Source organism: Canis aureus, chromosome 35 (assembly GCF_053574225.1).
Source record: "Canis aureus isolate CA01 chromosome 35, VMU_Caureus_v.1.0, whole genome shotgun sequence".
NCBI lineage: Eukaryota > Metazoa > Chordata > Mammalia > Carnivora > Canidae > Canis > Canis aureus.
In genome coordinates, this window is record NC_135645.1 from 29,580,209 (window position 1) to 29,604,862 (window position 24,654).

General features: G+C 48.0%; 2 long non-coding RNA genes across 6 annotated transcripts in view; one reads left to right on the forward strand and one right to left on the reverse strand.

The window, feature by feature from the left end:
• The window catches only part of LOC144305575 (uncharacterized), a 24,354-nt gene extending 12,099 nt beyond the window's left edge, over positions 1–12,255 (forward strand). Inside the window, exons 3-4 of one of the 4 annotated variants that reach the window (XR_013372570.1) lie at positions 2,251–2,360; positions 2,469–3,977. This is a non-coding gene — a long non-coding RNA (uncharacterized LOC144305575). Of the gene's footprint in view, positions 1–2,250; positions 3,978–8,515 lie in introns of those variants that run through there. The other 3 variants (XR_013372572.1, XR_013372569.1, XR_013372567.1) reach the window with 3 other exon arrangements.
• Positions 6,937–23,937, reverse strand: LOC144305576 (uncharacterized). 2 transcript variants are annotated; one of them, XR_013372574.1, is made up of 3 exons: positions 23,780–23,937; positions 19,285–19,404; positions 6,937–11,460 (listed from the first exon to the last, which is right to left on the reverse strand). It is a non-coding gene; the product is annotated as an uncharacterized LOC144305576 (long non-coding RNA). The 2 variants fall into 2 exon arrangements; XR_013372573.1 differs by lacking the exon at positions 23,780–23,937 and adding an exon at positions 23,360–23,642.
• Positions 23,938–24,654: the final 717 nt, after the last annotated feature.

Consider the following 24,654-nt stretch of genomic DNA (forward strand, 5'->3'; position numbering starts at 1 on the left):
TAGAGTGAAATCTCTGGTAGTAAATTAAAAATTAAAGGTATCAGTTTTTAATATAAATATGAATAGATATGAAAATAAATACAGATATGTTTATATGCATGGACTAGTTTACGTACATTTATTGCCCAGGTATACATTTATTTTCTCCAATGAGAAACCCTAAAGAGCAGTACTATTCCAGTAGTAATGAGAATATCTAGCTCCCGAATCTTAGTTTCTAAATACTTTTCTCCAGTGAAAAAAACAACCTTTGGAGGAAGAGTGGATTCCAGGGCCAATGTTAGAAAAATATGAGACAATTCTGGAATGTCTTGTGCTACCAAAAGGAAAGGAAATGCTAGAAAATTATGAGAACATATTAAAGAACAACTTGAAGAATTTTGATGGCCAAGTCTGGGTCAATCTGAACAGTGACACAACTGATATATTGGATTGTAATCCACAGTTCATCATGATATGAATAAACAATTGAATAAACATATAAACGAGAAGGGATGGCTTTTATGACAGTCAAATTCTAATTAATAGGTATAGATGGAATGAAGGAAATAGAAAATCACTATTAGGAAAACACCACAGTAATAGTTCTTGCAGGCAAGAGCCACAGATGGATGCTAAAATGAGTAGGTAAAAATATGATAAGAAACAGGATATTTGCATCATTTCAAAATATCTCTTCATAAGACACTTATTAATTACAAATGAAAAAAATAACCTTAGAGTGGAGAAACACAGCAAAGCCTATCCTAAACAAGCGAGGAAAGTTGGAATTGCATAAGATCTCATGAATTAAGATATGCCTTCATACTACACCTCCTGTTATGATAATAATGAAGAGGTTTCAACATTACTTCTGTGATATTCATGCCAAAAAATGCATAACTTGAATTTAATCATAAGGAAAAATCAGATAAACCCAGGTCCAGTGACATTCCACAAAATAACTGGTTCCTGCTCTTCAAAATGTCAAGGTTATAAAAGACAAAGAAAGACTGAAAAACCATAATAGGTTGGGGAAGGCTAACAAAATATAACAACTTATGGCTAAGTGGGACTCTGTATCAAATCTTGGACCAGAAAAGTGTCATTAGTGGGACAACTGGGAAAATTCGAAGTCTCTAGTCAATGATATTACTGTACAAATGTTTATTTTTTGCTGTTATTAATTTTATCGTGATTTGGCAAGAGGCTAACATTAGGGGGAGTTGATAGTATATATGAGCTCTCTCTTTTTGCAACTTTTAGTAGGTATAAGATGATTTCCAATTAAAAGTTAAAATAAGTCCATCTCAGGGCACCTGGGTGGCTCAGTGGTTCAGTGTCTGCCTTTGGCTCAGGTTGTGATCCTGGGGTCCTGAGATCAAGTCCCCTATCGGGCTCCCTGCAGGGAGGCCGCTTCTCCCTCTGCCGGTGTCTATGCCTTTCTCTCTGTGTCTCTCGTGAATAAATAAAATCTTAAAAAACAAACAAGTCCATCTCCATCCATTCTCATGAGCTTCAGGTGACAATACTTTTTTACCTTTGTATCGTGGTTGTCTACTGGAGTGAAATAAACTACTCCAATCTTAGTGACATAAAGCAATATTTATTATTGTGTCTCATTATCAGGAGTTTTTTTTTTTAAGATTTTATTTATTTATTCATGAGAGACACAGAGAGAGGCAGAGACACAGGCAGAGGGAGAAGCAGGCCCTCTGTGGGGAGCCAGTGTGGGACTCAATCCTGGGACTCTGGGATCATGCCCAGAGCTGAAAGCAGATGCTCAATCATTGAGCCACCCAGGCACCCCTCATTATCAGGAGTTTTAATCTGAAATCATCTTATACTTACTGAAGTTGCAAAAATAGTGCAAAGAACTTTTATTTTTTTATATAAATTTATTTTTTATTGGTGTTCAATTTGCCAACATATAGAATAACACCCAGTGCTCATCCCATCAAGTGCCCCCCTCAGTGCCCATCACCCAGTCACCCCCACCCCCGCCCTCCTCCCCTTCCACTACCCCTAGTTCGTTTCCCAGAGTTACGAGTCCCTCATGTTCTGTCTCCTTTTCTGATATTTCCCACTCATTTTTGAAAGGGGATAAAGGGGAAAGGAGAAAAAATGAGTGGAAAATAGCAAAGAACTTTTATATATCATTCACCAAATTTCTCCTAATGTTAATTTCTTATATAATCATAATATAATTAATGAGCTTAAAAATGAACATTAATACAATACTACTACTATTATTATGTATTATGTGTCTAGGGGCTGACTGGACTGGACTGTGTGGCTCTACCTCAGAGTCCTCCACGTGGTGAAGTTCAGACAATGACCATGACTGAAGTCATCTGGAGGCTACAATTACCATATTTGTGGTATATGTCCTGCATTTTGGGAAACACTGATCTACTTGAACTCTCTCCAACACGAGCCTTCTTGATTGTTTATATTCTCTTGCTAAATCATTGTTCTCTCTCTAATAGTGACATGCTCAGGATTTTATAAAATATCTGCAAAAGACACCTTTAACAAAAGACTGCTATACAAATATGCAAAGAACGTTTAAAACTCAACAATGAGAAAACAACCCAATTAAAAATGGTCAAGAAAACCTGAACCGCCACCTCATCAAAGAGGATATGCAGATGGAGAGTAACCATATGAAAAGATGTTCAATGTCGTATGCCCCTAGATGGTGACAAATCGAAACAACGATAACATACCTACTACACACCTATCAGAATGGTCAGACACAAAACACTGATGATATTGAATGTGTGTGACGTCATGGAGCAACAGTCACTGCTGGGAGGAACGCAAAGGGGCACAGCCACTTTGGGAGACATTCTGGTGGTTTCTGATAAAAGAAAACATCCTCTTATTATATGATCCTGCAAGCACCCTCCTTAGTATTTACCTCAATGAAGTGAAGACTTATACTCACATGACAGGAGCTCCATCCATATTTATGGGTTTGCCAGAACGGAGAAACAACTAAGACATCCTTCGGAACATCCATGCAATGGAACAGAAATCAGTGCTTAAATAAGTGAGTGATCCAGCCAGGAACAGACACTGAGAAAACTTAAAAGCATCTAAGTAAGGGAAAGGCTACGTACTGAATGAGTGTAACTGTATAACCTTCTGGGAAAGATAAAACTATGGGGACCCTGAAAAGATCAGTGGTTGCCAGGATTAGAGCAGAGGGAGGGACGAATAGAGCACAGAGGATTCTTAAGGCAGTGGGCCTACTCTGGTGCTAGCACACTGATGAGTACACGATATTGTACGTTTGTCACCCATAAAATGGACACCACCACGGGAAACTAATGAAAAGAAGAAAGAGTGGACTCTAAGGTAAACTAAGGTCCCTGCGTGGTAACAATGTGTTCATGCAGGTTAGTTGAGTGTAATAACTACAGCACTCTGGTGCAAGATGCTGAAAGTCGGGGAGGTTGGAGGTGTGTGAGGACAAGGGGTATATGTGGGGAATTCTTGTGCTTCCCACTCAGTATTGTTCTGAACCTTAAAACTGCTCTAAAAAATTAAGTTTATTAATTTAAAAATTAAAAAAAGTCAAAGTGGGCAAATATGACACTTTATGGAAATACTTCTTAAGTAAAATACCAAAAGTGCCAACTACAAATGGAAAGACTGATACATCTGATTACATTAAAATAGAAACTTCTGTTAACAAGACACCCTAACAAAATTTTTTTGAATGCTACAATCTGTGAGAAGATATTTGTAACTCGTGTATGTCCAGAACACATGTAGAGAAAAATACAGATTATTCAATAGCAAAGCAGCAGAGAAATGAATAAGGACGCACAAAGCAGGGAACCCAGATGACCCACAGAAGTACAACAGGTGCGTCTCCAAACTAGTAATCGGGAAAACAGAAGCTAAAACCCTCAGTGAGATAGCAATCTTTTACAATCACCAATTCAGTAAAAAAAATTTCAAAAGCCCGATACTGGTGTGGAAGTGGAGAAATCCGACGTTTCCACGCAGTGACAGGAGGCCAGTCGGCCCGTCCACTCCGCAGAGCCACCGGCGGTCCCCGGGACTCCCAGACCCCGTCCCGGACCCGGTCCCCGTCCCCGTCCCCGTCCCGTCCCCGTCCCCGTCCCGTCCCCGTCCCCCGGGAGCTGAAGGGGCGGCGCGGACCGCCCGAGGGCCCCGGGTCCCCGCGGGTCCACCGGAGGCAAAGGGCGAGTAGTGACCCCTCTGGGCAGTGCGGCCCAGCGTGAGCACCGGGTCCAGCTCCGGGCTGAGGCCTACGAGGATGACGGACCGACGGACGGACAGACTTCGCCAAAGGCCCCGTGGCCTCCCGCATCCGCTTAAATAGGTGCACCTGGGGGCGGAGGTTGGCGGCCCTTGGCTCGGGGCTCCGGCGGAGAAGGCGTTAGAGAGAGAGGGAGGGGGAGGGGGAGAGGGAGGGGGAGAGGGGGAGAGGGAGGGGGAGAGGGAGGGGGAGAGGGGGAGTGGGGAAGGGGAGGGGGAGTGGAGAGGGGGAGTGGGGAGTGGGGAAGGGGAGAGGGAGGGGGAGGGGGAGAGGGGGAGGGGAGAGGGGGAGGGGGAGTGGGGGAGGGGGAGAGGGAGAGGATAGAGGGAGGGGGAGGGGAGAGGGGGAGGGGGAGACCGCGGGAAGGCCAGAGGGAGAGAGGATCTGAAGCAGCTCTCTGGCCGCGGGGAGTCCCCCGGGGGCTGTGGGGCGGCACCCTTGGGGGGAGGTGGGGCGGGCCCCCCCCCGCGAGACTGTGCTGGAGCGGAGGGCGCACCCTTAAGGCGCCCACGGGTGTGGGGGGGGCGGGGGCGCTGGGGGGGGGACGGGGGCCAGCCCCGTTCGGTCCCCAGCCCGCAGCCACTGCCCTTGCGGGCGGCCCGAAGCCTGGACCCTCGGGCGGGCGGCGAGCGCGGCGCGGGAGCAGCAGGTGCGCGGATCCTGAATTCCCTCCACGGAGGCTCCGGGCGGCGCCTGCAGGCCCGCGTGGGGGGCCGTGGGGGGCCGTGGGGGGCCGCCGCTCGCCCCTGGGCCCTGGTGCCACGCCTCGCTCTCGTGGCCTTCTGGACAGGAAGAGTCTGATTCTGTGTATTAATGGGCAGAAAAATGTTATGTCTTCTATGGCATACAAATTAAACACATGGGGAGGTGGAATCAACTCCGTTTCTTACTGGATAACATCTTGCACTGTTTGAATTTTCAAATGGCACACACTGTCTTAGTGATTTTATATATTAATGAAATGATTTTTCAAATAATGGACCTTTCCTTAATAAGCAAACACAAGCAATACGTGCTTGTTTTTCAATACACAGACTAAAAATATGCAAAATAGAAAGAAACTGTCATCTCAAGATACCTCCTGGCAGGTACATAGTTATGTAAATTAAGTTGTAAAAATACTTTTAACCTGGTTAGTAGAGTTTTGTTACATGTGTCTTTCTCTTATAGAGTGATCATCTTTCCAGATAAACACAATATTCTGCAACATTATTTTAATAGCTTCAAAATATTCCATTACAGGCATGTCTTAAACACCTTTATAATATACATTTAGTTTGCTTCCAATTCCTCAACATAACCATAAACATTAATGCACTTTTCTGAATAAATCCTTATAAAGAAGTTGAAAGGGTGCAGATCTTAAGGCCCTTACCTATGATGTAGGATTATCACATGAAAGGTGGAACCCACTTGTATTCCAACCCACATATATTGCAGAGCTACCAGCCATTTTTTTTTTTTTTTTTTTACTTATTTATGATAGTCACAGAGACAGAGACAGAGAGGCAGAGACACAGGCAGAGGGAGAAGCAGGCTCCATGCACCGGGAGCCCGATGTGGGATTCGATCCAGGGTCTCCAGGATCGCGCCCCGGGCCAAAGGCAGGCGCCAAACCGCTGCACCACCCAGGGATCCCTACCAGCCATTTATAACGGTTCTCCTATTTCAGCATAAAAACAAAACAAAAATAATTAGATTTAAATTAATGAAAACGGAAGCCAGAGAATCAAAAGTACTGACAGCAGTTAGTGTAGTACTCTTGTCGACTTAGTTTAAGCACCAGCATGGCCTGGTTCAAATTCCTTGCCTTGGGAGGAAGGAAAGAACCACAATCTGTTGAAGACCCGCAGTGGACCGGGGCTGTGCCCCACGCTTGACCCGAGGTACTCCATTCGGTCTTTCGCAACCCCCGGGGCAGCAGGTGCGTATAGGTAAGTAGCTCCAGGTTACAGAGGTTCACGAACGCTAAGCACCTTGTCCACGGCGACTGAGACCGAACGTTTCAGCCCTGATCCACAGCGGACTCGTCTGCCCTTGTGCCCCTTGTCCCTGTGCTCGCGTCCCCCCCCGCCCCCCCCCCCAGATTCCCAGCCCTCCCTAGGCCGTGTCCCGGGGCCTCGTGGGTTCCTCGCAGCGCGACGTGCTTCTGGTCTCAGGTCTGGAAGATGTACCTGCTTCAACCTCTACATCTTCTACAGGAAAACATAAGGCGATTCGATGGGAAATTAGTATGTTATTTTGTAACCTTCTCACATAATTTTCGACTCGGTCGTTCATGCTCCATAAAACTTCTCAAAGTTTCAGACGCAGAACTTTTCAAGTAGATCTTGGGTAAAGATAGTTTCAGCTGCACGTTTGCGCCTTGAGTTTCTTTAAAAAAACAACTTTTAACTTAGGCATGAGGACGCACCTTGGGAAATAAATTGCAGAGAAAAATAAAAAAGCCAAAATGAGAGCTGGGAAGCCAATGCTAGATGCTGGGGAATGTGCACTTAAGAACAATAGTGACAACTACTAATGCATAACGCACATCCCACACGCCCATGTGAAAGGCAGAATCTTAAATAACAGACTTCACTGTCAATTATACTATCTGTTCTCCCGCTTAGTGTTAATGAAACTGGAGCAGCAGGAAAAGGCACATATTTTTGGTGAGAAACAAATGGGTGACTTCATTTGTTCCAACTTTTTGAATTCTTTTTGTTGATCACTCTTTTGGGTTTTTTTAGATGTTGAAATTTAACTGTAAGATCATCAATTCTTAGGAGAAAATTATCCCCTTAAAATACTCAAGGCAGTATCATGCCAAAATGTATGACTTCAATAAAGTTTCCTACAAAAATAATTACTCCTGGGATCCCTGGGTGGCTCAGCAGTTTAGCCCCGCCTTCTGCCCAGGGTGTGATCCTGGAGACCTGGGATCGAGTCCCGTGTTCGGCTCCCTGCATGGAGCCTGCTTCTCCCTCTGCCTGTGTCTCTGCCTCTCTCTCTCTCCCCCTCTCTCTCTCTCTCTCTGTCTCTCATGAATAAATAAATAAAATCTTTAAAAAAAAAAAAAAACAATTACTCCTTAACCTGGCATTTTAATGAAGTCGGCAGAGCAGAGCACCCAGTAGATTTTTTTCAGGCCCCCAACAGTAAGGCAATTACAAATCCTAAATTTTAAAACAGCTGATTATGAAATCTCATATTTCTCTTTAATAATATATTTCCTACTTCTCCAACATTGCAGACTGTAATATATTGCATATATTGAAATATATGCAGTACCCTAATTATTTATAGGAAATTCTGGAAATTCATAAGATGCTAATCTTGCTTTATATTTTATAACTTCAATTTGCAAAGTGGAAAAATTAAAGTCAGAAAGGAAGGAAACTAGGAAAATCCTAGCTGATTTATACTTGGGAGAGAAAAAAAAATTTTTTTTTCTGCTTGCACATATAAGCCTAAAGAGAACAATTTAGGAGCAGAGTGATGCTGGCCTCCAGCTGGAGCCCCCTGGCCTTCACAGCACGCGGCGGTCCGGTGGCTCGGGGAAGCCAAGGCCCTCGGAAGCTGGCTCCGCTGGGCGAACCGTGGTCACCTCTGGCCAGGGACAAGCACTGGAAATATTTTCAAGTGTACATTCAGTGTTCTACACACTTCAGCAAACACCCTTTCAAGCTGTCTATGCTTTCCGTGCACTCATGAGCCGCGAGCGCGCACAGGTGACAGAACTGAAGGTGAGGTCACTTACCCCAGGTCACGCAGCTCGTGAGCTAAGGGACAGCTGGGCTCCTGCCCAGCCATTCTGGCCTCAGAGTTCCCTCCATTTACCGCCACGTTACACAACCTCTTCCAGTTTTCAGAAAATTTTGCTTTTGAGGTATTTTTAGAATCATATTCCCCTTTTAAAAGCATCATACAGAGATACTAACTTGATCCGTTCTCAGCTATCCAATCCCTCTCTCCACGTCCGAGGCCCCTGACCAGGTTTACCCTGGAGGTAGGCATGAGGAGGTTTTCATTGTCTCGGAGATGATCTTGATAATAGCATGAAGTTCTTTGAAACTTCCAAATAAATGCAAATAAAGTTATGAACCAATACCTGATGCTCCAGCAAGCTGTGCCAGAGCAATTTTTATCACTATGAAAAGCAGGTTTCAGTGGCCCAATGATTCTTTTATTTATTTATTTATTCAATTATTTATTTATAACATGTAGAGCATATGATCTTTCGGGTTAATCTTCCAGGTGAAAAATCTCAGAGAGAGTGGAGAAACGAGCAGATGGCATCATTCCAGGAAAGGCCGGGAAACTTAGTAGTTTCTGCACCGTGACGTAAAATCCGCATCAAAACTGAAGCACAGGACTAGTTAAAGCAGGCAATCTGTTGTCTGGGTTAGAGTTTACGGGAAGAGGAGAAGCACCACCCACGCGCATATCGTCTCCGACTCCAGAGATGTTTCCAGACCCTCTAATTGGTGCCATTCTGTACTAATTAATACCGTACAAGCACCTATCAGGCACCGCTGCGCATCCTGGCACAACTCACACCACCGAAGGCACCGCAGCCCTGAATATTCATACCGAAGTGCAAATGTTAATTCATGCGGCGCTTGCGTTACACTGATCTAATTATCTACTGGAGGAATCTGTGCAGGGCGCGCTGTCAGTCCTACAGACTGGGTCCGGCAAAGTGCAACTGCACTGGGTGCCTTCTCGGCTACTTACAGAAATCCGCCTGCCGAGCTTTAAGAACGGTCAGAAGAAGTACACGTGGCCAACATGCGGCTCCTCGACACACTCAGCCTCTCCTCTTGTCGGTCAAGGAACTACAGGCCCCAACATTACCAAGAGAAGCACGGCCTGGGAGCCCCCGTGTCCCTGCAGCAGACCTCGGAGAGCGGCCCTAAGGGAAGCGGCCTGCCACAAACAACCAAATTTGTAAAAAAATCTCACGCTGTCCATAAGTGGTTTTTCATTACGTAGTTGTAGCCAGGAAGCAATGACTTCTAAACACCTAGAGACATCCCTCAACGGCTACTCTATACATCTAGCTTAAAAAAAAAAATCTGTTTATTGAATTCTTTTTTCCTTTTGCCTCTAGAATCTAAAAATGAAAAAGTATGATTCTTCCCTTTCAGCCTCCCTACTCACTCCAGGTCTTCGGTTTCACGAGGTCTCGAGTCCCTACCACTCATCCCACACTCACGCAGCACTGAGCAGACCTCCGAAGGAGGCAGTTTACAGCACAGCATCGAGACTGTTCTGAAATACTTGGTGCCCTGGAGCCGACGGACCATCAGACAGTCTTGTCCTCTTCCCGGAAATGTTCCTTGTTGCCCAACCCGCCCAGATCTCCCGAACCCCTTCTCCTGACATACCCACACCTTAGGTTTTATGCCATCCACGCCTCTACTAAAAAGCACCTATATACAAACGGAAGATCACACTATAACCCTGAGCCATCTAATCGGCTGATTGGGCATCAGCACGTGTTTAGAGAAGACGCGCAGCATTTGAGGAGGTCTTACAAGGATGATCCCCCATGACGGGGAAGGGATTGATGATTAAATCATTTGGATGATTCACCCTATAATTCATGTCCTTTTCCTCTTTCTGTCACCTAACGCATCCAAAATATCAGCAAATCTCCCAGGCGTTACCTTAAAAATCTACCCAGCGTCTATCTACCTCCACTCTTTCAGCCCATGTTCAACGCACCATCATCTATTGCCTATAGGACAAAAACAGCTTCAAAACTTGTATCTCTGCTTCCTCCTTTGCCCTTCCCTTCGTCTACATTCCCTCCACATCGAAGCTACAGCATTAGAGCTGACATCGTAATTAAGTCAAAAATATAAAAGTCACATCAGAGTGAAATCAACCTGTCACAAAATGACCAGTACTGGATGATTCCATTTAGAAGGGGGCATCTAAAATAGTCAAACTCACAGAAAAATAACGTAGAACACTGGTTGCCAAGGGCTAGGGGAGGGGGCAAATGGGAGTCGCTGTTCAATGAGTATAAAGTTTCAATCTTGCAAGGTGACAAACAGCCAGAGATCTGCTGTACAAGGATACGGACATAGCCACACTACTGAGCACTTACAAGTGGTGTTTTCTTGCACATAGTACAGCTGAGTTTTCCTCTACTCCAAATCCTCCATGACTTCACATGTTCTTCAGCAAGACCCTTAACCTTTCCCTTGGCCCAGAGGGCAAGGCACGATTGGCCCCCGCTACTCTGCAGGGTCTGCGCCAAGTCCCGCGCCCACTTGCCCCATCTCACCCCCACGTTCCCTCCCTCACTCTCTGCAGCCAACCTGGCCCTCTCCCCTCGCCTTTACACACCAAGCCCACACCTTTGTGAAGCAAACAGTCCCCCCTTCAGAGCTCGCGCTATTCATTTGTTTATTTCACTTAGCGCCGCTTGCAGCTCCAGCTCGGGTCACAATCCTCCTGCGGCGAGGATGCGACCGAAATACCTAAAATACCTAAAAGCCAGGTACCTTTCTCCGGCTTACTTTTCCTCCTAGCGTTTACTAGCACCTGGTCAACTTTCTATTTCCTTCCTGCCTCTCCCACTAAAAACATAAACCCCAAGAGTTCAAAACATAAGCTTTGTTCACTGCTGGATCAGTCCGTTCAATAAATATTGATTGAATGACTGAAGAAATAAATGGCATGAGTTAATGTGATTGTGGATAATTGCACAATAAAAAGAAACAAATTCCTTTCCTTTCCTTTCCTTTCCTTTCCTTTCCCTCTTTCTTCTTCCTTCCTTCCTTCCTTCCTTTTCTTTCTTTGTCTTTACCCCAATTCCTGACCTCATTTCCTAAGAATACCCAGCTTAACTCAGTATATTTTATGCCAGTCGAAAAATTATTTATAGAGATTAAGAAACATGCTAATATATGAAGACAAAAGCTGTTTTGTCTGCTTTTTGATGTTGTATGCCCTTCTTCATTCTTCTGAGATCACATTATACCCAAAAGAGGCCACGTGATAAGAGCAGCAGTGCTTATCAAAGCTACGCTGTAGAGCAAGTGTGCAGTGGTCTCATTTCTGAGAAGTGGTCATAAATTACAGGCTCTCTCTCTCACACACACACACAATCTGTGTGTTGTCCAAAGCTAAGCTTATTAGCTTAGATCTGCAATCCTGACTGTGGATATGAACTGGTGCCAAGAGACCTGTAAGGATGAAGGAAAAAAAAGTAGGAAGGTAAATAAAGAGGACAAGTGGTTAAGAAAATTAGAGCAAAATGTAGAGACAAAAATAAACAGTAGATCTATAGCAGGGAGGTAAATCAGAACATCTTTAAATTATTATGAAAAAATTCAGAAATGCAATATCAGGAGTTAAATAGGTCATTTATAAGAGAGTATCTGTAGCATATTTCCAACCTACTGTGGAAGTAAAATTCATGAATAATATTAAAGGTATTTACATGATCCACTGTTCTCCTGAATAGTGTTTGCCTAATGTAATAAGATCGAGATTGCTTGAGCAAAATACAAACTTGGGGGCTGTAAGGCTAAAACCTGACTTCCTGTGTTGTTCAAAAAAGATGAACTTTCTCTTAATATAATAGCTTGCATCCATATTATCATTTTATTCCATTTATGTTACAGGTTGTTGTGATTAAATTATTACTCTGTAGTAATTATACTATACACCCCTTAACAGAGATGTTATTCTCCTTCTTGAGTTAGTTTCATATCAAAGTCTTCAAATTTAAATCAAGAGATTCCAATTTTCCTTTGTAAAGCAAATAGCAGATGAGAAAATCGAGACTATCCTAAAGACAACCGAACAGGGCAGCCTGGGTGGCTCAGTGGTTTAGCGTCGCCTTCGGCCCAGGGCATGATCCTGGAGACCTGGGATCGAGTCCTGCGTTGGGCTCCCTGCATGGAGCCTGCTTCTCCCCCTGCCTGTGTCTGTTCCTCTCTGTATGTGACTTTCATGAATAAATAAATAAAATCTTAAAAAAAAAAAAGACAACAGAACATTCTTTAATAAACAAAAAATCGGACTAAAAATTACTCCTCTGTCCAATTTTTCTGCTCAGTTTTTTTAAAAAAAACGTATCTATCTCGTTTCCTTCCAACTCTTGAAAGTTGATAGAATTATATTTACAAATGCAAAAAGCAAATTCGTAAAGTTAAGGAACTGCCCCCCCACCTTCTCTCAGCATATATTTCTATAAAACATCCTCAGGGAAAAATGAAAAAAAAAACTGTTATTAATATGAGAGTATTTTTTAGCAATCACATGTCTCTCAAACTCTACCAATGAGGATAGCTTGCCTTTATAACTTACCTTTCTGATTATGTCTTTTCACCTGGATCTTATGGCCAGCTAGTTAGGGTCTCCTGGGGGTAATTTCACCGTTTTCCCTGGAAGGCTTGTTTCCCTCTTTGTTAAGCTCATTAGCCCAGCTCGACTAAGGCAAGTGTTCAGTGCATGTGCTTTAGCCCAGCCTCCTACTTCCCCTAAACCCAGGCTTTAGCTCTACCTATTGTAACTTCGCCGTGGCATACGGCAGGAGCTCTGGCCTCTGTGCTTCCTTCCCTTCCTGAGTGTTTTGTTGTTGTTCTAGAACTAGCATTTTAAGTCTCTGAAGACATCAATCCTTGACTCTTAGAATCACCAGATGACTGTTAGCCAGTCAAATGTAACGGATGATAGGAAAGCCTATCAGCTATCCAAATAATATTGGGGAAGCACTTTAGTGTTTTCATGTTCCTCTTAAGTAGATGTGAAAGGACATCTCACTATGACACGTTCCTGTTCTTTATTGCTGATTCATATAATTAGGTTAGTGAATGATGGATCCAGCCAATATTTGGAGTCTGCTCTGTGCAATGTGCTTGCTGTGCTACGTCCCATGGAAGGTGAGGAGATGAATTAGCTAGGTTCCTTGACCTCAGGAAGCCCACAAGAACTTAGGGGTTTACATTTTAGTTGTATGTATCACAGGAAGTTATGAAATATACACAGAAATAAGATAATTGAGCACAATGACTGGCAGGCAAAAGCCTCTAAGCTTTCCATCAGATACGCAATCTGCAAAGAAGGAAACTGTGGCAGATTGCTTGCCAAAATATCCTCGATTCCTCACCCTCTCCATGGCCTTTGCAATGTGACCATCTGCTCCCATCCAAAGCTAGAATCATTTCACTACCCCTGCAATCTGGGCTAGCATTACAACCTGCTGTGGCCAGTAGGGGGTACCCGAAGAGTCCGTGGGCCAGTTCTGAGTGAGGCTCCAGAGGCTTCATCTCTTCCGTTCTCTCTCCCCGAATCTTGTCACCAGAATATGAACAAACCCAGGCTGGACGGCTAGATGCTGAGACATACCTGGCCTGGTAACCTCCATCACCCCAACCAGCACACAGCCACGCATGAGTAAGGCAATTTTAGGTGAGGCAGCCTTTACCTCATCTGCCAGATTTCCACAGATGTGTGAGCTAACCCAGCTGGGATCAGCTGAGCCTGGTCCCGATCAGCAGAACTGTCAAGCTGACTCACAGATTCGTGAGAAATAGCAAAAGTGTATTCTTCTGAGCCACTCAGATGGAGATGGTTTACTCCACAGTAATACATGTTGGTGGTGATACATAACCCATACAAGGTAGTGGATGTAGCATTTGCAAATGCACAAGGAGCCTGGTTTGCTCTACTTGCAGTGTGCAACTACATCTATGTAATTTGAGCTATATTTACATTTCAGTGTTTAAAATAAATGAGGGGCACCTGGGTGGCTCAGTTGGTTAAGCAGGTCATGATCCCTTCCAGCCCAGGTCACGATCCCAGGGTCATGGGATCAAGCCCTGCATTGGGCTCCCTCCTTGGTGAGGAGCCTGCTTCTCCCCCTCCCTCTGCTGCTCCCCCTGCCTGTGTACACGCTCTCTCTCTCTGTAAATAAATAACAATCTTTAAAAAATAAAATAATAATATAAAATAATTGAAGTGTCCTCAACAAAAATGTAATTCAAAAAACCACAAGTTCCCAAGACTATGTTTTGTTTTGCTTTGTTTCCATTTTGTTTACTGATGTGGCTTAAGCAGCAGGAAGAGTGACTGGCACAGAGCAGGTGCTGAAAAAATTTTTTGTTTGAAAAACTAAATGCTTTTAAGCAAGCATTTATTTGATCATCTCTGAATGCAGTATTAAAGCCTGAGAAAAGGCATTTAAATGGATTCCCAGAAAGCAAGTAGAGTTCAGAAACTAGAAGACTGCAGTGACACTCCAGATATGCTACGATGAGATCTTAAGCTGGACTGGTGACAGCAAGACCTGAAGAAGGGTAGATCAGTTTGGCTTCATTAAATGGGCTGAACTTACCTCCAAAATGTGTGTCATGACCCATTCTCTAGAATACTTTCATAGATCCATTTCAAGATATCAATGAAAATATGATAAAATTTCTTAATTCAAACATCCATAGTCTAATGATGGAAGTATTCCAGCCATCTCCTTTCTGTGTTACAACCAAATTTGCCAGTGCCACACAAGGGTAGACACAGACAGGGCTGGGGATGCAGTGTACAGAAGTTTTCCTGGAAAAAAGACCCAATCCTGAGGCCAGAAGGAGTACCCAAATAAAGGATCATGTGAAAGATGTGTCAGGGAAAAGATTCAGCCAACACCAAAAACCAAGGCAAGAGAGGGCATGGCACATCCTAGGAATTGCAAATGATTCAATATGGATGGAATAAGGCTTCAGAAAGGAAGTGAGGCAAGAGAAGAAGTAATCAGAAATGAGTGAATTAAAAAAAAATTGACCTTGATAAGATTTCAGGTTTATTGGTAAGCAATGAAGAACCCTGAGGGGTCTTAGGCAAAACAGTAACATATTGAGGAATAAAGTCTAGAAAGGTCCTCTTGAATCTACTGTGGCAGTTGAATGGAGGGGAGCAAGACTGATGTCAAGGAGAGCATGCAGTAAACAGCCCCCTTGGCCCCAGTGGGGAAGGCTGGGTGCCTGAACAAATGCAGTAGCCCTGCAGGTGTACATAAGGGAGAGATTTGATATTTTGGAAGGAAAATATGAGGGAGCAAAGTGTGGATAAGTAAAGTTCTAACCTTGGCAACCTGTGGATGGACGTGGCAAACACAAAGCTAGAAGACATAGTAGGGATAGCAGGCAAGAGGCAAGACTGTACGTTCACTCCTTGAAGGTCATGCACACTGTGTTTGAGATCGTCTGAATCCCAAAAAGATGTGCAAAGAGAAGCCATTAGTTTATCTAGCATTTTGTCTAGTTCTGCATGGTGTCTGACCAACAATAAGTGCTCAGTGATTCATCTGTGAATAAATGAATAAATAATCTTGGAAAAAAGATCTAGACTTGGGTCTAGAAAAGGGAATTAATACATAGCTGGGCGAATTTATGCTGTGGGAGTGTATTAAATCAGTTCTGCTCAAAGTTTGGACTTCACACAATGCTGGTCCTCAAGCTGTCATGTGTCCTTAACATAAAAACAGACATTAAAAATAAGCATTTGGAAGCTTTTATAGCAATTTGACAGAGTGATTTTTATGTCTGTTTTATTAAGATAAAAATTTGACTCATTTTATATGTTTTTATTTTTTAATTTCATTTTTTTAGTAATATATTTTTTTTTATTTTTACAAAAATTTCAGTGTGTAATAGGTTGGGAATGTTACAAACAAACACACAAATAAAAATCCTAGTCCATTATCACAGGTAGTTTAAGCACTGAATTAGACCATGTGAGGAAAATATTTATGGCAGCTCCTCTTTGACCTGTTCTCTCCTCCTACTCTTTCTTACCTGTTTTCTAAAACCAATGTGATTCCCTCCCTAGCATCTCAGTAATAAACTGTGCATTTTGTATGCTTATCCAATTCGGCTACAAAATTGTCCCAATAGCAAGGATAAAAGGCACTTATTCCCCTTGCTTGAGAGCTGTAGAAACAACAGCATGGTAGGCAAAATTCTAAGATGGTCCCTGGGTGTTCTATCCTGTATAATCCGTATCCTTTGAGTGTAAGCAGGCCCTGGGACTTGCCTCAAGCCAAAACAAAAAACAGAAAAACAAAACACAAAACAAAATAAAACAAAACACCATGGTAAGAGTGATTGAGTATCATGCTCTTGTTTCACATAGCTAGGTAGGCAACAGGCCTCCCATCAGTTTCGGTCTCACCATGGCGCTGAAGAAGCCAGCCACCATTTGTTCTAAAGCTACACACGTCCTCCCCGCCAAAAAAGAGGAAAATAATTCTACCAACAACTTGTGGGCATGTAGCAGTGGATCATTTCCCAGTTGAGACTTCAGATGAGACCTCATTCTCAGCCAGTGTCTCTACTATATAGCCTTAAAGACCCTCAGCAGAGGACCCAGCTACGCTGTGCTTAGAATCCTGAACCAGAGAAAATGCTAGATAATAACTGTATACTATTTAAGCTGCTAAACGTGTGGTCATTTATTATGCAGCCCAGAAAACTAATACAATTAGACAGTGGTAATTGCCTGGATTCGAGTGAAGAGAAAATTGGGTGAAGGGGGCATTGGCAGTACTATTTCTATCATTCCAAACATAAGGAAAGAAAAAAAAATATGGGAGGAATAAAACTTATTTTAGAGCACTAAAATTAATAGAATATCTAAATACCTTATGATTAAAACTTAGATACAAGTTTGTTGTCAAGTACTTCAGTGACTCATCATGAAACAAAACATCACGCAACTAAAGAACACAGAAAAACTGGAAAAAAGGAGCAGTGGAGGAGCTGGGAAGAGACATGAAAAGGTCTTGAAAATGAGGGGGGGAAATAATGACAAAGAGAATTAAAAACCAAGCCAAGTACTTAAGAGATGTTAAAAAGAAGAACTATAAAAAAAAGTCATTGTATTTCACAAGAAAATGGAAGATGGGCACAGGAGCCTTCAGAGAGAGTAGTTTTGCTAGACTATGGAGCTTCGGAATAAATATTTTGAGGAACTGAAGAGGGGATGGATGGTGCCAATTTGAGGATACTAAATATAGATAAATACAGCAATTTTGGAAATTAAAGGAAGATGTCTAATGAAAGTTGGGTGATACCGAGTGCAGGGTTAAGGAATGTATATCTCAACACGGTGGAAGTAAGAGAAGAAAAGATTAATGATGCTGGAGTGAGAGGTGATTAAGGCACGACACCTGGGACTCAAGTGGAAGCTTTAGCTCTAAAGGAAAACACTTCTTACTCTCAGAATGTAAAAAAAGTAATAATAAAAAATAAAATACATTTAAAAACCATGTAAAAAAAAGAGGCTTAAAAAAAAAAAGGCTCCCATAGGATAGTGTTGGACTTCCTGATAAAGAAGGGAAGTTGTCCACTTCGAAGTGAGGGGGGAAGGATGGGACCCCAAATTGGAAGCGAGTAAAAGTTTGGAACAGCTCTCGCGCAGACTGTGTTACAGGATCAACAAGAGATTAATGAAAGGATTAAGAAGCAATTAAATCAGGCAGCATGAGTTGGTTGTAAGCCAAGTCTGCAGAGTCTTGCGTGAAACCTGTCACCGACGCCGAGTAGCAGCGAGGAGAGAGGCTGGGCTGACGGCGGTTGGGTGGCTCACAGAAAGCACAGCCTCCACCACCAAGGAGGAGATGTGCACACACTACTTGATTGGAAAAGGACAGCCAGGAGATTGGAGATTTTAGCAACAGATGGCCAATGTACTTTGAGCCAGCTATGACATTGGTAAATTTTAAAATTCAGCCACTAGACAACAGAAAATGCCCTGAAGCATTTTAATCACAGCCAATTTTAATTTTAGCATTGTCCCTAACAGGCCGGCTAACTTCCTTAGACCGAATCCTTTTTCTTCCCCAACTCCTTGTACATTGAAATATTTCACACAGACACAGCGTGGTCTTCTAGGAATTTGTATGTAGAGCTTCTTAGCACATCCTGATTCCAGAACGGAACTGGCTGCGTTGGGAAACTTATTTCACCTCTCTGTCCCTTAGGTTGCTCATCATCAGCGGGGATGATGAACTCTCAGTGCAGATGTAATGACTCAGTGGGGTAACTTCTGTGCTGGTATCGTGACATGTATGAGATATATTTAAATGACGTCATTTGATTTGTTTAGAAACAACATCATTGCCCATATAATTTTCATTTTCTGGAAGAAGCCAGTAAAGAAAATACTGAGAAAAATGGAAACGACAGAAAACTAGAAGAGAAAGGTAAGTGTGATCACAAATCTGTCATCTAAGCATTAAAACTTGTATTCTTTGAGTTCCAAGTATAAATCCGTATAACCGGAGAGACAGTTTCGAGGCCGTAAAGCTCAATCTCCACATTTTAGCCATGAGAAGACAAAGGCCCGGAGAATACAGCTGGCTTTTTCTACGGACATTAAACTTATTAGCTCAAGGGCCAGGACTAGAAACGAGGTCATCAGTCTCCACTACCTTCCCACTCGCTGTGAGGACAGGTGAAATGCTGCACGGTCAGCAACCAACTGTGCTGGATCCACACCTACTTCGGGCACTCCCCACTCCGGGTGTATAATCGTTATTAGTTATGATTTCACCCCTCCTGTTAGGAAACTGATGGAAAGCGTACATGTAGATCAGCGAAAAGACAATCCTTCCAAATAAAATAGGGGGAAAAAAGCACCTTATACCTAAGCCTGCAGCATAAAGTGTATAAAAATCATTTCCTCCAATGTCATGGTTTGCAAAAAGTCTACTTTTGCAAGAGAAAAACATCAATTTTTCAACTACCCTTGATATCAAGAGAAGCATGATGGCAGCACGTCATCCACTCGGGAAGCTCTTAAAACTCAGTCCCGAGGGCTCTCGGGCCTTATCAACAGGCCTACATGATGCAATTCAGTCACTGAAAGTTCACAAAGAAATATTTCCCCAGATTGTTGGAGGCCTCAGGCCTAGTCCATGCAGCCCACGCTTCGCCTGCAATATGGGAAGATTCAGACTAGCTTTTGTGGGCGTGCAAGGAAAACGACACCAGGGGACAGGCACCAACCTCACGACGATGTGTCCTGAAGGTTCACCGTTGACCTCAATCTGCAGATGATAATTCAGCAAAGGGGGGATCCTCTTGCTGTGATCTGGACGTTAGTCCTCAGGGTCTTGCTCCCACGATCTAAAAGACATATTTGTAAAAACATCTCTGTGGGCCCCTGTAAGGCAGGAAGTAGCTAAGGATGAGTGAGCGGACGGTGACGAGGGTGAGCCAGGCCACCAGCCCCGGGCCTCCGGCTCAGACTAGGTCTGTGGTAGACGCCAACAGCAAACTGTGGTCAGCGCAAGCCCCTGTGGCTGCGGCTTATTAGACCCTAACGGTCTGCCTACCACGTGTGGTATGTGGACACGGCAACACACAGACTAAGCGAGCGCCGGCCGCCTAGAAACCCATGCTCTCCTGCTAGAGCCCCGCGGGCAGAGGGTGTGCACCTGCTAAGTTAGAGCTACGAGGGGGGTGCTGCGGGGCACGAGGTGGGGTGCGGCTGCTGCGGGGCAGGGCTCCTGAAGGCCAGGATGGCTCCCGCCCTGCAGGGGACAGCTGCGGTCCCAGGGGCTGAAAGGTGACAGGGACATGCCGGCATGAACGGAGACCTGAGGCACCACCCGCGAGGTTCTGGGAAGCCCAGGTGCTTGCATGTCGCTCAGTAATGCAGCGGCGGGCAGGGCCCGGAGGGGACAAGGGTTAGGAGGGACCAGCGCCAGGTGTGGGATGCCCAGGTCTACACTGCCTGCCCCCGGAGCCCTCCGGAGCGCCTGCGGCGGCGGAGTGTGCTAGAAGGTTCACCCTGGCCGCGTGGAGGGAGCTGAGCAGGCGGGGGCAGCCACAGGGGTCCAGGGACCTTGTGACCATCTGGTGCTGCAGGGCAAGGACGGTGCCCGGGACAGCGGCCAGCGGGGAAGGGGGCTGAAGAGGGACGCGGGGCGGGCGGGGGAGCGGGGCTGAGGACGGCACCTGCTGTCTCCCCCCCACCCCCGTCCTGGGCGGGTTTACACACGCACTAGCGGCGGGCCACGGAGCACGCCGGCCGCGGGACGTGCTGGGAGCGGCCTCGGTGACACGTCCCGGGGCGTCGGGCGGGCGGGGACGCGACGCTGGAGCCCTGGGCTCTCGGGGCCACCTCCCGCCCTGGCGACCTGGTGACCCGGCACGTCCGGAACGGCCGCCGAGATCCCGGCCCAGGCCTGTCCCCTGCCTGGGCGATGCGGTGTCCTGGGGCGTCCTGCCCGCCCCCCCCCCCCCCCCGTCCTGGGTTAGGGACCCGCACGGGCGCCAGCACCTGGCAGGTAGAGACCCGGGCTCGGGCCGCTCCGCCGGTTCCTGCCCCGCGCCCCCGCTCCCCCTCCCTCTGACAGACCCCCCTGCTCCTCCTCCCTCTGACCGACCCCTCACCCCGACATTCCTCCTGAGCGAGGAAGTGGATGACTCAGAGCACCTTGCAGACACCAGTCCTCCCCCCTCACTCCCACGCACCCCCCCCCATCCTTCGGGGTAGGTGGGAGCCCGCTCACACCCCCGGGGCGGGTCAGGTCCCGCTCACACTCACCCTCCTCCCCCCCCCCCCGCCCCGGGGCAGGGCAGGTCCCACTCACACTCACCCCCATCAACCCAGGGCAGGTCGGGTCCCGCTCACACTCACCCCCCCCCCTCCCCGGGCCGGGAGGGAGCCCGCTGGGAGCCCGGAGCCCCATGACGGCCGCCCGGCCTTCTCCGTGCCCCCCCCAGGCCTCCCGAGGAGAGGCCCTGCCTCCCCAGTTTGCTCCGTCGGGGGAGGCACAGTTAGGGCCGGAAGGGCCCTGTGGGGCTGGGGCTGGGGCAGGGACCCCAACAGGGCGACAGGAGCGCTGTGCGCCTGCCTGCAGGGCAACCCCGGGAGGGCTGCTGGCGGGGCCCTGGCAGGTGTCACTGGGGCCCCGGGACGGTTGGGAGCGTGCCACGCAGGAGACGGGCCAGGGCGTGTCACTCCGGGTAGCTGCTGCACAGGGGACCCGGGAGGCTCCCTGGGGGATACGGCAGTGTGGCCCGACCGGCCCGGGGCGCCCAGCCAGCTGGCTCCGCGCCGGGGGATGGACTAAGGGGTTCACGGGAGGCAGCGCTCGGGCTCGGGAGGCGCCCCTGGCTCCAGCCTCATGGGCGGGGTCCCCGGGGGACGCTACGGGCCACAGCATGAACCTTGATCTGCTTCGGCCTTATACTTCTTACTGAAAATTAATACATCAGGATTTTTATTTATGCACTTCACTATTTTATGGGGTTTTAACAGGACCTAGGTCTTCATTTCCAAGATAAATCAAGGATTGTTTTTAGATCACCTCCTGACCCGAAATACTGTTCGCAAAATGTCATTTATGTGCATTGCTACTCTCACTAGATCTTGTTACTTGAATTAATAAACAAGCACAAATTGCCATTGCCCAATCTGCATATGATTTTATGACTATTTCAACAGAATGTGCTTCATTCGTGATAACGTCACTGGCAAGTGCATGTTATTTTGTGCCTTTAAAAAATTAAAGGTCCGTGGTCTCCATTCTACTGCAAAAGGAAAAAGGGCTTTAAAAGGTGAGTTGTAAGGAATCAGGAGGAGCCAGCCTCACCCAGGACTCCAAGAGAATCGACAGCCCGGACAAGTGTCACTGACGTCGCCCGGCAGCAAGCAGGTCCTAAGCCACCGGATCGCTGGGACCCGCCGCTCTCTGTCTTGCGCCGCCACGTGTTGGCCCATCCTCACCAGTGACCCAAGTGCCAAGGCCGATGTCACTGCAACGCTGTTGGGGGCCGTGGGGGCTCCCCTTGGGCCCAGGGCGTGACCCCAGGCCCCGGGATCGAGTCCCGCATCGGGCCCCGCGGGGAGCCTGCTTGTCCCTCTGCCTGGGTCTCCGCCTCCCTCTCTCTCGGTGTCTCATGAATAAATACATAAAACCTTCTGAAAAATAAAGTGAGGGCGTTGGACGGGGCGATCTTTAAAAGCCACTTCAATCTAAAAATGTACAGCTCTGTAAGTGAATGCCCCACGTCAAGCCCTGGACACAATCTCTCCCTAATTAGACGGAGACCCCCCCCTTCGGTGTCCGAGTGACACGCTCAGCGGCCCCGGCCTGGGCACCGACTGTCCCTGGTCCCGCCTGCGAGTTAAGAGCGTGTCCTGCGCTTTTACCGGTTGAAACAGTGACACTGCGTATTACGTGAGATTCAGGTCGGGCGCCGCCGAGCGCCAGCAGGTGGGTTCCTGCGCTCGGGAGCGGTCCGCGGGGCGTCCCGGCCGGGGCGCGGGGGGGGGGGGGGCGCAGGCCTGCGGGGCCCACGCACCTGCTCCCCGGCGTCCCGCGCACGTGGGTCCGCACCGGGAAAATCCTCCGTCTGCCCCCCCACGCCTCGTGCTCTCAGCCCAGCTTCCCCCCACGACCCAGACCTAGATGCTGGCTCTGCGGCCTGCCTGCGCGCTGCGTGGACGGGATTCGGGGTGTGCGCCTCGGGCCAGCCTCGTGCGGCTCCCAGCGTCGAGGGGGAAGGGAGGCGCCGTGGCCTCGGGGTGGGGCGGGCGGCCTGAGCCCCAGGGGGCGCGGGCCCGGGCACCTGGCGTGGTCCGCCTTCACCCAGCAGCCCCCCCCCCGGGGTCGGGGTGCCCGCCGCGCCGTCCGCCTTCACCCAGCAGCCCCCCCCCGGGGTCGGGGTGCCCGCCGCGCCGTCCTCCCAGGCACCCAGCAGCCCCCCCCGGGGTCGGGGTGCCCGCCGCGCCGTCCGCCTTCACCCAGCAGCCCCCCCCGGGGTCGGGGTGCCCGCCGCGCCGTCCTCCCAGGCACCCAGCAGCCCCCCCCGGGGTCGGGGTGCCCGCCGCGCCGTCCGCCTTCACCCAGCAGCCCCCCCCGGGGTCGGGGTGCCCGCCGCGCCGTCCGCCTTCACTCAGCAGCCCCCCCCGGGGTCGGGGTGCCCGCCGCGCCGTCCGCCTTCACCCAGCAGCCCCCCCCCGGGGTCGGGGTGCCCGCCGCGCCGTCCTCCCAGGCACCCAGCAGCCCCCCCCGGGGTCGGGGTGCCCGCCGCGCCGTCCGCACAGGCTAGCTGGGTGCACGCGCACCGCCCCGGCCTCCTGCCGCCGCCTCCGGGAAGCCTTCCTCTCCGGGAACTGATCCCCCCTCCGAGGTGTGTTTCGCCGGCCTGAGAAGCGGTTGGGCAGCAGCGCCCGGAGCGCGACGCGGGGGGTGGCCTGCAGCCGTCGGGGCGCCACGGTCCCCCGCCTGCAAGTGAAACAGGAGGCCCGAAGTGGGCAGTCGTCGCGGGGTTTTAGCTGGGACGCCCCAGCTCTGTCCTGGGTCCGAGGGCCTGTTGTGAACCCCCCACCCCCCGTCACCTGAGGTCACCCAAGGTCACCCGAGGTCACCCGCTGTCCTGCGGGCTCATCGCACCGGCTCTTCGGCTTGTGGCGCTTACGAAAGAGAGCGCCGTGTCTCAGCAGAGGAGAATCCACGCGACAGCGGTCGTGACAAGGGGTCTGTACCTCTATTTTTGTAACAAAACGCCAAGGGCCGGTGAACGAAAGGAAACGAGCGCCTCTTGAAGCCGGAGTCCGCGCGCCTGCTCCTCCCCTTACAGGTCCTGCCGTTGGGCCTGCGCGCCCGGTGCCAGCGCAAAGGGCTTCGAGGGCCAAGGACCGAAGCTGCACCTGCCCGGGCGGGGGAAAGGCTCACCTGGGCAGAGGCGGGCGGGGGCAGCGAGCGGGGCGGGGCCCACGGCAGCCAGGAGCCCAGCGGGGCCTCGTGCTGCCGCTTAACGCAGAGTCGGCCTGCCTGCTCCGAAACGGTAGCCCTTGGCAGGGAAGCACTTCCAGTGGAAAATAATGAGCTCCCTCATTAAAAAGTAATAGTGTGTAAAGTAAAATTTCAAAGCATAATTAATGAGCTTATGCGAAGCGCCAAGAAAACAGTAGCTTAAATGTCAGCATTGAGAGTTGCACGAGTTCAATATGGCAAAAGATATTTGCTGGCAAGCTTTGAAGGCTTACCAAAAACCTCAAATTATTTTTTTTTCTTTTATAAAAGTATTTTGCTACATTCTTTACAGCCTATTTTTGATTATGCTCCCCTTGGATTTATACTCCAGTACATTATAATTAAAGCTCTTTTAAAAATATGTAGATTGGGACGCCTGGGTGGCTCAGCGGTTGAGTCTCTGCTTTTGGCTCAGGGCGTGATCCCAGGGTCCAGGGATGGAGTCCCACATCGGGCTCCCCGCATGGAGCCTGTTTCTCCTTCTGCCTGTGTCTCTGCCTCTCTCTCTCTCTCTCATGAATAAATAAATTTTTAAAAAAATATATGTAGATCGTCATGTAAAAGCTATAAAAATGTTTGGCTGTGAGAGCCAATCATTGCATGC